Source organism: Danio rerio, chromosome 16 (genome assembly GCF_052040795.2).
Source record: "Danio rerio strain M-AB ecotype USA chromosome 16, GRCz13ab, whole genome shotgun sequence".
Classification (NCBI taxonomy): domain Eukaryota; kingdom Metazoa; phylum Chordata; class Actinopteri; order Cypriniformes; family Danionidae; genus Danio; species Danio rerio.
In genome coordinates, this window is record NC_141036.1 from 29,662,381 (window position 1) to 29,675,654 (window position 13,274).

A 13,274-nucleotide genomic window follows, 5' to 3' on the forward strand; every position below is an offset into this window, starting at 1 on the left:
TCACCTCTCTCCCTGGACATGCAGTAGAGAACCCAGGGTGCCCATTGGCCCTCCACCTAGGGGTCTCTGATCCCAGCAAGCTACCGAGGGGTCCACCTCACTCCCTGGACTTGCAATAGAGGCCCCAGGGTGCCCCGTGACCCTCCACCTAGGGGCCTCTGACCCAAGCAAGCTACCCAGGGGTCCAGCTCTCTCCCTGGGCTTGCAAAAGAGGCCCCAGGGTGCCCCCTTGCCCTCCACCCAGGGGCTACTGACCCCAGCAAGCTACCCAGGGCTCCACCTCTCTCCCTGGACTTGTAGTAAAGGCCCTAGGCTGCCCTCTGGCCCTCCACCTAGGGGCATCTGACCCCAGCAAGCTACCCAGGGCTCCACCTCTATCCCTGGACATGCAGTAGAGGCCCCAGGTTGACCCTTGGCCCTCCACCTAGGGCCCTTTGACCCCAGCAAGCTACCCAGGGGTCCACCTCTCTCCCTGGACTTGCAGTATAGGCCACAGGGTGCCCCCTTGCCCTCCACCTAGGGGCCTCTGACTCCAGCAAGCTACCCAGGGCTCCACCTCTCTCCCTGGACTTGCAGTAGAGGCCCCAGGGTGCCCCCTTGCCCTCCACTCAGGGGCTACTGGCCTCAGCAAGCTACCCAGGGCTCCACCTCTCTCCCTGGACTTGCAGTAGAGGCCCCAGGGTACCCCGTGGCCCTCCACCTAGGGGCCTCTGACCCCAGCAAGCTACCCAGGTGTCCACCTCTCTCCCTGGACTTGCAATAGAGGCCCCAGGGTGCCCCCTGGCCCTCCACCTAGGGGCCTCTGAGTCCAGCAAGCAACCCAGGCGTCCACATCTCTCCCTGGACTTGCAGTAGAGGCCCCAGGGTACCCCGTGGCCCTCCACCTAGGGGCCTCTGAACCCAGCAAGTAACCCAGGGGTCCAGCTCCCTCCGTGGACTTGCAATAGAGGCCCCAGGGTGCCCCCTTGCCCTCCACTCATGGGCTACTAACCCCAGCAAGCTACCCAGGGCTCCACCTCTCTCCCTGGACTTGTAGTAGAGGCCCTAGGCTGCCCTCTGGCCCTCCACCTAGGGGCATTTGACCTCAGCAAGCTACCCAGGGCTCCACCTCTCTCCCTGGACTTGCAGTAGAGGCCCCAGGGTGCCCCCTTGCCCTCCACTCAGGGGCTACTGGCCCCAGCAAGCTACCCAGGGCTCCACCTCTCTCCCTGGACTTGCAGTAGAGGCCCCAGGGTACCCCGTGGCCCTCCTTCTAGGGGCCTCTGACCCCAGCAAGCTACCCAGGGGTCCAGCTGTCTCCCTGGACTTGCAATAGAGGCCCCAGGGTGCCCCCTGGCCCTCCACCTAGGGGCCTCTAAGTCCAGCAAGCAACCCAGGCGTCCACATCTCTCCCTGGACTTGCAGTAGAGGACCCAGGGTACCCAATGGCCCTCCACCTAGGGGCCTCTGAACCCAGCAAGTTACCCAGGGGTCCAGCTCCCTCCGTGGACTTGCAATAGAGGCCCCAGGGTGCCCCCTTGCCCTCCACTAAGGGGCTACTGACCCCAGAAAGCTACCCAGGGCTCCACCTCTCTCCCTGGACTTGTAGTAGAGGCCCTAGGCTGCCCTCTGGCCCTCCACCTAGGGGCCTTTGACCCCAGCAAGCTACCCAGGGCTCCACCTCTCTCCCTGGACTTGCAGTAGAGGCCCCAGGGTGCCCATTCGCCCTCCACCTAGGGGTCTCTGACCCCAGCAAGCTACCGAGGGGTCCAACTCTCTCCCTGGACTTGCAGTAGACGCCCCTGGGTGACCCCTGGCCCTCCACCTAGGGGCCTCTGAGTCCAGCAAGCTACCCAGGGGTCCACATCTCTCCCTGGACTTGCAGTAGAGGCCCCAGGGTACCCCCTGGCCCTCCAACTAGGGGTCTCTGACCCCAGCAAGCTACCAAGGGGTCCACCTCTCTCCCTGGACTTATAGTAGAGTTTCCAGGCTGCCCCCTGGCCCTCCACCTAGGGGCCTCTGAGTCCAGCAAGCTACCCAGGGGTCCACATCTCTCCCTGGACTTGCAGTAGAGGCCCCAGGGTACCCCCTGGCCCTCCAACTAGGGGCCTCTGACCCCAGCAAGCTACCCAGGGGTCCACCTCTCTCCTTGGACTTGCAGTATAGGCCCCAGGGTGCCCCCTGGCCCTCCACCTAGGGGCATCTGACCCCAGCAAGCTACCCAGGGGTCCACCTCTCTCCCTGGACTTGCAGTATAGGACCCAGGGTGCCCCCTGGCCCTCCAACTAGGGGCATCTAACAACAGCAAGCTACCCAGGGCTCCAACTCTCTCCCTGGACTAGCAGTATAGGCCCCAGGGTGCCCCCTGGTCCTCCACCTAGAGGCCCCTGACCCAAGCAAGCTGCCCAGAGGTCCACCTCTCTCCCTGGACTTGCAATAGAGGCCCCAGGGTGCCCCTTGGCCCTCCACCTAGGGGCCTCTGACCCCAGAAAGCTACCCAGGGGTCCACCTCTCTCCCTACACTTGCAGACTAGGCTCCAGGGTGACCCTTGGCCCTCCACCTAGGGGCCTCTGACCCCAGCAAGCTGCCCTGGGGCCTGCCTATCTCCCTGGACTTGCAGTAGTTTCCCCAGGGTGCCCCATGGCCCTTCACCTAGGGGCCTCTGACCCCAGCAAGCTACCCAGGGGTCCACCTCTCTTCCTGGACTTGCAGTATAGGTCCCAGGGTGCCCCCTGGCCCTCCAACTAGGGGCTACTGACCCCAGCAAGCTACCCAGGGCTCCACCTCTCTCCCTGGACTTGTAGTAGAGGCCCTAGGCTGCCCTCTGGCCCTCCACCTGGGGCCTCTGACCCCAGCAAGCTACCCAGGGCTCCACTTCTCTCCCTGGACATGCAGTAGAGTCCCCAGGTTGACCCTTGGCCCTCCACCTAGGGCCCTTTGACCCCAGCAAGCTACCCAGGGGTCCACCTCTCTCCCTGGACTTGCAGTATAGGCCACAGGGTGCCCCCTTGCCCTCCACCTAGGGGCCTCTGACCCCACAAAGCTAGCCAGGGCTCCACCTCTCTCCCTGGACTTGCAGTAGAGGCCCCAGGGTGCCCCCTTGCCCTCCACCCAGGGGCTACTGGCCCCAGCAAGCTACCCAGGGCTCCACCTCTCTCCCTGGACTTGCAGTAGAGGCCCCTAGGGTACCCCGTGGCCCTCCACCTAGGGGCCTCTGACCCCAGCAAGCTACCCAGGGGTCCAGCTTTCTTCCTGGACTTGCAATAGAGGCCCCAGGGTGCCCCCTGGCCCTCCACCTAGGGGCCTCTGAGTCCAGCAAGCTACCCAGGGGTCCACATCTCTCCCTGGACTTGCAGTAGAGGCCCCAGGGTACCCCGTGGCCCTTCACCTAGGGGCCTCTGAACCCAGCAAGCTACTCAGGGGTCCAGCTCCCTCCGTGGACTTGCAATAGAGGCCCCAGGGAGCCCCTTGCCCTCCATCGGGGGCTACTGACCCCAGCAAGCTACCCAGGGCTCCACCTCTCTCCCTGGACTTGTAGTAGAGGCCCTAGGCTGCCCTCTGGCCCTCCACCTAGGGGCCTTTGACCCCAGCAAGCTACCCAGGGCTCCACCTCTCTCCCTGGACTTGCAATAGAGGCCCCAGGGTGCCCATTGGCCCTCCACCTAGGGGTCTCTGACCCTAGCAAGCTACCGAGGGGTCCACCTCTCTCCCTGGACTGACCCCTGGGTGACCCCTGGCCCTCCACCTAGGGGCCTCTGACCCCAGCAAGCTACCCAGGGGTCCACATCTCTCCCTGGACTTGCAGTAGAGAACCCAGGGTGCCCATTGGCCCTCCACCTAGGGGTCTCTGATCCCAGCAAGCTACCGAGGGGTCCACCTCACTCCCTGGACTTGCAATAGAGGCCCCAGGGTGCCCCGTGACCCTCCACCTAGGGGCCTCTGACCCAAGCAAGCTACCCAGGGGTCCAGCTCTCTCCCTGGGCTTGCAATAGAGGCCCCAGGGTGCCCCCTTGCCCTCCACCCCGGGGCTACTGACCCCAGCAAGCTACCCAGGGCTCCACCTCTCTCCCTGGACTTGTAGTAAAGGCCCTAGGCTGCCCTCTGGCCCTCCACCTAGGGGCATCTGACCCCAGCAAGCTACCCAGGGCTCCACCTCTCTCCCTGGACATGCAGTAGAGGCCCCAGGGTGACCCTTGGCCCTCCACCCAGGGCCCTTTGACCCCAGCAAGCTACCCAGGGGTCCACCTCTCTCCCTGGACTTGCAGTATAGGCCACAGGGTGCCCCCTTGCCCTCCACCTAGGGGCCTCTGACTCCAGCAAGCTACCCAGGGCTCCACCTCTCTCCCTGGACTTGCAGTAGAGGCCCCAGGGTGCCCCCTTGCCATCCACTCAGGGGCTACTGGCCCCAGCAAGCTACCCAGGGCTCCACCTCTCTCCCTGGACTTGCAGTAGAGGCCCCAGGGTACCCCGTGGCCCTCCACCTAGGGGCCTCTGACCCCAGCAAGCTACCCAGGTGTCCAGCTGTCTCCCTGGACTTGCAATAGAAGCCCCAGGGTGCCCCCTGGCCCTCCACCTAGGGGCCTCTGAGTCCAGCAAGCAACCCAGGCGTCCACATCTCTCCCTGGACTTGCAGTAGAGGCCCCAGGGTACCCCGTGGCCCTCCACCTAGGGGCCTCTGAACCCAGCAAGTAACCCAGGGGTCCAGCTCCCTCCGTGGACTTGCAATAGAGGCCCCAGGGTGCCCCCTTGCCCTCCACTCATGGGCTACTGACCCTAGCAAGCTACCCAGGGCTCCACCTCTCTCCCTGGACTTGTAGTAGAGGCCCTAGGCTGCCCTCTGGCCCTCCACCTAGGGGCATTTGACCCCAGCAAGCTACCCAGGGCTCCACCTCTCTCCCTGGACTTGCAGTAGAGGCCCCAGGGTGCCCATTGGCCCTCCACCTAGGGGTCTCTGACCCCAGCAAGCTACCGAGGGGTCCACCTCTCTCCCTGGACTTGCAGTAGACGCCCCTGGGTGACCCCTGGCCCTCCACCTAGGAGCCTCTGACCCCAGCAAGCTACCCAGGGGTCCACCTCTCTCCCTGGACTTATAGTAGAGTTTCCAGGGTGCCCCCTGGCCCTCCACCTAGGGGCCTCTGAGTCCCTTAAGCTACCCAGGGGTCCACATCTCTCCCTGGACTTGCAGTAGAGGCCCCAGGGTACCCCCTGGCCCTCCAACTAGGGGCCTCTGACCCCAGCAAGCTACCCAGGGGTCCACCTCTCTCCTTGGACTTGCAGTATAGGCCCCAGGGTGCCCCCTGGCCCTCCACCTAGGGGCATCTGACCCCAGCAAGCTACCCAGGGGTCCACCTCTCTCCCTGGACTTGCAGTATAGGACCCAGGGTGCCCCCTGGCCCTCCAACTAGGGGCATCTAACACCAGCAAGCTACCCAGGGGTCCACCTCTCTCCTTGGACTTGCAGTATAGGCCCCAGGGTGCCCTCTGGCCCTCCACCTAGGGGCATCTGACACCAGCAAGCTACCCAGGGGTCCAGCTCTCTCCCTGGACTTGCAGTATAGGCCCCAGTGTGCCCTCAGGCCCTCCACCTAGGGGCCTATGACCCCAGCAAGCTACCCAGGGGTCCACCTCTCTCCCTGGACTTGCAGTAGAGGCCCCAGGGTACCCCGTGGCCTTCCACCAAGGGACCTCTGACCCCAGCAAGCTACCCAGGGGCCTACCTATCTCCCTGGACTTGCAGTAGAGTCCCCAGGGTGCCCCATGGCCCTCCACCTTGGGCCCTCTGATCCCAGCAAGCTACCCAGGGCTCCAACTCTCTCCCTGGACTTGCAGTATAGGCCCCAGGGTGCCCCCTGGTCCTCCACCTAGGGGCCCCTGACCCTAGCAAGCTGCCCAGGGGTCCACCTCTCTCCCTGGACTTGCAATAGAGGCCCCAGGGTGCCCCCTGGCCCTCCACCTAGGGGCCTCTGAGTCCAGCAAGCTACCCAGGGGTCCACCTCTCTTCCTGGACTTGCAGTATAGGCCCCAGGGTGCCCCCTGGCCCTCCAACTAGGGGCCTCTGACCCCAGCAAAGCTACCCAGGGCTCCACCTCTCTCCTTGGACTTGCAGTATAGGCCCCAGGGTGCCCCCTGGCCCTCCAACCAGGGGCTACTGACCATAGCAAGCTACCCAGGGCTCCACCTCTCTCCCTGGATTTGCAGTAGAGGCCCCAGGGTACCCCGTGGCCCTCCACCTAGGGGCCTCTGACCCCAGCAAGCTACCCAGGGGTCCACATCTCTCCCTGGACTTGCAGTAGAGAACCCAGGGTGCCCATTGGCCCTCCACCTAGAGGTCTCTGATCTCAGCAAGCTACCGAGGGGTCCACCTCTCTCCCTGGACTTGCAATAGAGGCCCCAGGGTGCCCCGTGACCCTCCACCTAGGGGCCCCTGACCCAAGCAAGCTGCCCAGAGGTCCACCTCTCTCCCTGGACTTGCAATAGAGGCCCCAGGGTGCCCCCTGGCCCTCCCCCTAAGGGCCTCTGACACCAGCAAGCTTCCCAGTGGTCCACCTCTCTCCCTAGACTTGCAATAGAGGCCCCAGGGTGCCCCCTAGCCCTCCCCCTAGGGGCCTCTGACACCAGCAAGCTTCCCAGTGGTCCACCTCTCTCCCTAGACTTGCATTAGAGGCCCCAGGGTGACCCTTGGCCCTCCACCTAGGGACCTCTGACCCCAGCAAGCTACCCAGGGGCCTACCTATCTCCCTGGACTTGCAGTAGAGTCCCCAGGGTGCCCCATGGCCCTCCACCTTGGGCCCTCTGACCCCAGCAAGCTACCCAGGGCTCCAACTCTCTCCCTGGACTAGCAGTATAGGCCCCAGGGTGCCCCCTGGTCCTCCACCAGGGGTCCCTGACCCAAGCAAGCTGCCCAGAGGTCCACCTCTCTCCCTGGACTTTAATAGAGGCCCCAGGGTGCCCCCTGGCCCTCCCCCTAGGGGCCTCTGACACCAGCAAGCTTCCCAGTGGTCCACCTCTATCCCTAGACTTGCAGTAGAGGCCCCAGCGTGACCCTTGGCCCTCCACCTAGGGACCTCTGATCCCAGCAAGCTCCCCAGGGGCCTACCTATCTCCATGGACTTGCAGTAGAGTCCCCAGGGTGCCCCATGGCCCTCCACCTTGGGCCCTCTGACCCCAGCAAGCTACCCAGGGCTCCAACTCTCTCCCTGGACTTGCAGTATACGCCCCAGGGTGCCCCCTGGTCCTCCAACCAGGGGCCCCTGACCCAAGCAAGCTGCCCAGGGGTCCACCTCTCTCCCTGGACTTGCAATAGAGGCCCCAGGGTGCCCCTGGGCCCTCCACCTAGGGGCCTTTGACCCCAGAAAGCTACCCAGGGGTCTACCTCTCTCCGTAGACTTGCAGACTAGGCCCCAGGGTGACCCTAGACTTGCAGTAGAGGCCCCAGGGTGACCCTTGGCCCTCTACCTAGGGACCTCTGACCCCAGCAAGCTACCCAGGGGCCTACCTATCTCCCTGGACTTGCAGTAGAGTCCCCAGGGTGCCCCATGGCCCTCCACCTTGGGCCCTCTGACCCCAGCAAGCTACCCAGGGCTCCAACTCTCTCCCTGGACTTGCAGTATAGGCCCCAGGACACCCCGTGGCCCTCCACCCAGGGGCCTCTGAACCCAGCAAGCTACCCAGGGGTCCACATCTCTCCCTAGACTTGCAGACTAGGCCCCAGGGTGACCCTTGGCCCTCCATCTAGGGGCCTCTGACCCCAGCAAGCTGCCCAGGGGCCTGCCTATCTCCCTGGAATTGCAGTAGTGTCCCCAGGGTGCCCCATGGCCCTCCACGTAGGGCCCTCTGACCCCAGCAAGCTACCCAGGGGTCCAACTCTCTCCCTGGACTTGCAGTAGAGGCCCCAGGGCACCCCGTGGCCCTCCACCCAGGGGCCTCTGAACCCAGCAAGCTAACCAGGGGTCCACCTCTCTCCCTGGACTTATAGTAGAGGCCCTACGGTGCCCCCTGGCCCTCCCCTTAGGGGCTACTGACCCCAGCAAGCTTCCCAGTGATTCACATCTCTCCCTGGACTTGCAGTAGAGGCCCTAGGCTGCCCTCTGGCCCTCCACCTCTTGGCCTCTGACCCCAGCAAGCTACCCAGGGCTTCACCTCTCTCCCAGGTCTTGCAGTAGAGGCCCCAGGGTGCCCATTGGCCCTCCACCTAGGGGCCTCTGACCCCAGCAATCTACCGAGGGGTCCACCTCTCTCCCTGGACTTGCAGTAGAGGCCACAGGGTGCCCCTTGGCCCTCCACCTAGGGGCCTCTGACCCCAGCAAGCTACCCAGGGGTCCACATCTCTCCCTGGACTTGCAGTAGACGCCCCTGGGTGCCCCCTGGTCCTCCACCTAGGGGCCCCTGACCCAAGCAAGCTGCCCAGGGGTCCACCTCTCTCCCTGGACTTGCAATAGAGGCCACAGGGTGCCCCTTGGCCCTCCACCTAGGGGCCTCTGACCCCAGAAAGCTACCCAGGGGTCCACCTCTCTCCCTAGACTTGCAGACTAGGCCCCAGGGTGACCCTTGGCCCTCCACCTAGGGGCCTCTGACCCCAGCAAGCTACCCAGGGGCCTACCTATCTCCCTGGACTTGCAGTAGAGTCCCCAGGGTGCCCAATGGCCCTCCACCTAGGGCCCTCTGACCCCAGCAAGCTACCCAGGGCTCCAACTCTCTCCCTGGACTAGCAGTATAGGCCCCAGGGTGCCCCCTGGTCCTCCACCAGGGGTCCCTGACCCAAGCAAGCTGCCCAGAGGTCCACCTCTCTCCCTGGACTTGTAATAGAGGCCCCAGGGTGCCCCCTGGCCCTCCCCCTAGGGGCCTCTGACACCAGCAAGCTTCCCAGTGGTCCACCTCTCTCCCTATACTTGCAGTAGAGGCCACAGGGTGACCCTTGGCCCTCCACCTAGGGACCTCTGATCCCAGCAAGCTACCCAGGGGCCTACCTATCTCCATGGACTTGCAGTACAGTCCCCAGGGTGCCCCATGGCCCTCCACCTTGGAACCTCTGATTCCCAAAAAGCTACCCAGGGCTCCAACTCTCTCCCTGGACTTGCAGTATAGGCCCCAGGGTGCCCCTTGGTCCTCCACCTAGGGGCCCCTGACCCAAGCAAGCTGCCCAGGGGTCCACCTCTCTCCCTGGACTTGCAATAGAGGCCCCAGGGTGCCCCTTGGCCCTCCACCTAGGGGCCTCTGACCCCAGAAAGCTACCCAGGGGTCCACCTCTCTCCCTAGACTTGCAGACTAGGCACCAGGGTGACCCTTGGCCCTCCACCTAGGGGCCTCTGACCCCAGCAAGCTGCCCAGGGGCCTGCCTATCTCCCTGGACTTGCAGTAGTGTCCCCAGGGTGCCCCATGGCCCTCCACGTAGGGCTCTCTGACCCCAGCAAGCTACCCAGGGGTCCAACTCTCTCCCTGGACTTGCAGTAGAGGCCCCAGGGTACCCCTGGCCCTCCACCCAGGGGACTCTGAACCCAGCAAGTTACCCAGGGGTCCACCTCTCTCCCTGGACTTATAGTAGAGGCCCTATGGTGACCCCTGGCCCTCTCCCTAGGGGCCTCTGACACCAGCAAACTTCCCTGTGATTCACCTCTCTCCCTGGACTTGCAGTAGAGGCCCCAGGGTACCCCGTGGCCCTCCACCTAGGGGCCTCTGACCCCAGCAAGCTACCCAGGGGTCCATATCTCTCCCTGGACTTGCAGTAGAGGCCCCAGGGTACCTCGTGGCCCTCCACCTAGGGGCCTTTGAACCCAGCAAGCTACCCAGGGGTCCAGCTCTCTCCCTAGACTTGCAATAGAGGCCCCAGGGTGCCCCCTTGCCCTCCACCCAGTGGCTACTGACCCCAGCAAGCTACCCAGGGGTCCACATCTCTCCCTGGACTTGCAGTAGAGGCCCCAGGGTGCCCATTGGCCCTCCCCCTAGGGGTCTCTGACCCCAGCAAGCTACCGAGGGGTCCACCTCTCTCCCTTGACTTGCAATAGAGGCCCCAGGGTGCCCCGTGACCCTCCACCTAGGGGCCTCTGACCCCAGCAAGCTACCCAGGGGTCCACCTCTCTTCCTGGACTTGCAGTATAGGCCCCAGGGTGCCCCCTGGCCCTCCACCTAGGGGCCTCTTACCCCAGCAAAGCTACCCAGGGGTCCACCTCTCTCCTTGGACTTGCAGTATAGGCCCCAGGGTGCCCCCTGGCCCTCCACCCAGGGGCTACTGACCCCAGCAAGCTACCCAGGGCTCCACCTCTCTCCCTGGATTTGCAGTAGAGGCCCCAGGGTACCCCGTTGGCCTCCACCTAGGGGCCTCTGACCCCAGCAAGCTACCCAGGGGTCCACATCTCTCCCTGGACTTGCAGTAGAGAACCCAGGGTGCCCATTGGCCCTCCACCTAGGGGTCTCTGATCCCAGCAAGCTACCGAGGGGTCCACCTCACTCCCTGGACTTGCAATAGAGGCCCCAGGGTGCCCCGTGACCCTCCACCTAGGGGCCTCTGACCCAAGCAAGCTACCCAGGGGTCCAGCTCTCTCCCTGGGCTTGCAAAAGAGGCCCCAGGGTGCCCCCTTGCCCTCCACCCAGGGGCTACTGACCCCAGCAAGCTACCCAGGGCTCCACCTCTCTCCCTGGACTTGTAGTAAAGGCCCTAGGCTGCCCTCTGGCCCTCCACCTAGGGGCATCTGACCCCAGCAAGCTACCCAGGGCTCCACCTCTCTCCCTGGACATGCAGTAGAGGCCCCAGGTTGACCCTTGGCCCTCCACCTAGGGCCCGTTGACCCCAGCAAGCTACCCAGGGGTCCACCTCTCTCCCTGGACTTGCAGTATAGGCCACAGGGTGCCCCCTTGCCCTCCACCTAGGGGCCTCTGACTCCAGCAAGCTACCCAGGGCTCCACCTCTCTCCCTGGACTTGCAGTAGAGGCCCCAGGGTGCCCCCTTGCCCTCCACTCAGGGGCTACTGGCCCCAGCAAGCTACCCAGGGCTCCACCTCTCTCCCTGGACTTGCAGTAGAGGCCCCAGGTTACCCCGTGGCCCTCCACCTAGGGGCCTCTGACCCCAGCAAGCTACCCAGGTGTCCAGCTGTCTCCCTGGACTTGCAATAGAGGCCCCAGGGTGCCCCATGGCCCTCCACCTAGGGGCCTCTGAGTCCAGCAAGCAACCCAGGCGTCCACATCTCTCCCTGGACTTGCAGTAGAGGCCCCAGGGTACCCCGTGGCCCTCCACCTAGGGGCCTCTGAACCCAGCAAGTAACCCAGGGGTCCAGCTCCCTCCGTGGACTTGCAATAGAGGCCCCAGGGTGCCCCCTTGCCCTCCACTCATGGGCTACTGACCCCAGCAAGCTACCCAGGGCTCCACCTCTCTCCCTGGACTTGTAGTAGAGGCCCTAGGCTGCCCTCTGGCCCTCCACCTAGGGGCATTTGACCTCAGCAAGCTACCCAGGGCTCCACCTCTCTCCCTGGACTTGCAGTAGAGGCCCCAGGGTGCCCATTGGCCCTCCACCTAGGGGTCTCTGACCCCAGCAAGCTACCGAGGGGTCCACCTCTCTCCCTGGACTTGCAGTAGACGCCCCTGGGTGACCCCTGGCCCTCCACCTAGGAGCCTCTGACCCCAGCAAGCTACCCAGGGGTCCACCTCTCTCCCTGGACTTATAGTAGAGTTTCCAGGGTGCCCCCTGGCCCTCCACCTAGGGGCCTCTGAGTCCCTTAAGCTACCCAGGGGTCCACAATTCTCCCTGGACTTGCAGTAGAGGCCCCAGGGTACCCCCTGGCCCTCCAACTAGGGGCCTCTGACCCCAGCAAGCTACCCAGGGGTCCACCTCTCTCCTTGGACTTGCAGTATAGGCCCCAGGGTGCCCCCTGGCCCTCCACCTAGGGGCATCTGACCCCAGCAAGCTACCCAGGGGTCCACCTCTCTCCCTGGACTTGCAGTATAGGACCCAGGGTGCCCCCTGGCCCTCCAACTAGGGGCATCTAACACCAGCAAGCTACCCAGGGGTCCACCTCTCTCCATGGACTTGCAGTATAGGCCCCAGGGTGCCCTCTGGCCCTCCACCTAGGGGCATCTGACACCAGCAAGCTACCCAGGGGTCCAGCTCTCTCCCTGGACTTGCAGTATAGGCCCCAGTGTGCCCTCTGGCCCTCCACCTAGGGGCCTATGACCCCAGCAAGCTACCCAGGGGTCCACCTCTCTCCCTGGACTTGCAGTAGAGGCCCCAGGGTACCCCGTGGCCTTCCACCAAGGGACCTCTGACCCCAGCAAGCTTCCCAGGGGCCTACCTATCTCCCTGGACTTGCAGTAGAGTCCCCAGGGTGCCCCATGGCCCTCCACCTTGGGCCCTCTGGTCCCAGCAAGCTACCCAGGGCTCCAACTCTCTCCCTGGACTTGCAGTATAGGCCCCAGGCTGCCCCCTGGTCCTCCACCTAGGGGCCCCTGACCCAAGCAAGCTGCCCAGGGGTCCACCTCTCTCCCTGGACTTGCAATAGAGGCCCCAGGGTGCCCCCTGGCCCTCCACCTAGGGGCCTCTGAGTCCAGCAAGCTACCCAGGGGTCCACCTCTCTTCCTGGACTTGCAGTATAGGCCCCAAGGTGCCCCCTGGCCCTCCAACTAGGGGCCTCTGACCCCAGCAAAGCTACCCAGGGGTCCACCTCTCTCCTTGGACTTGCAGTATAGGCCCCAGGGTGCCCCCTGGCCCTCCAACCAGGGGCTACTGACCCCAGCAAGCTACCCAGGGCTCCACCTCTCTCCCTGGATTTGCAGTAGAGGCCCCAGGGTACCCCGTGGCCCTCCACCTAGGGGCCTCTGACCCCAGCAAGCTACCCAGGGGTCCACATCTCTCCCTGGACTTGCAGTAGAGAACCCAGGGTGCCCATTGGCCCTCCACCTAGGGGTCTCTGATCCCAGCAAGCTACCGAGGGGTCCACCTCTCTCCCTGGACTTGCAGTATAGGCACCAGGGTGCCCCCTGGCCCTCCACCTAGGGGCTTCTGACCCCAGCAAGCTACCCAGGGGTCCACATCTCTCCCTGGACTTGCAGTATAGGCCCCAGGGTTCCCCCTGGCCCTCCAACTAGGGGCCTCTGACCCCAGCAAAGCTACCCAGGGGTCCACATCTCTCCCTGGACTTGCAGTATAGGCCCCAGGGTGCCCCCTGGCCCTCCACCCAGGGGCTACTGACCCCAGCAAGCTACCCAGGGCTCCACCTCTCTCCCTGGATTTGCAGTAGAGGCCCCAGGGTACCCCGTTGCCCTCCACCCAGGGGCCTCTGACCCCAGCAAGCTACCCAGGGGTCCACA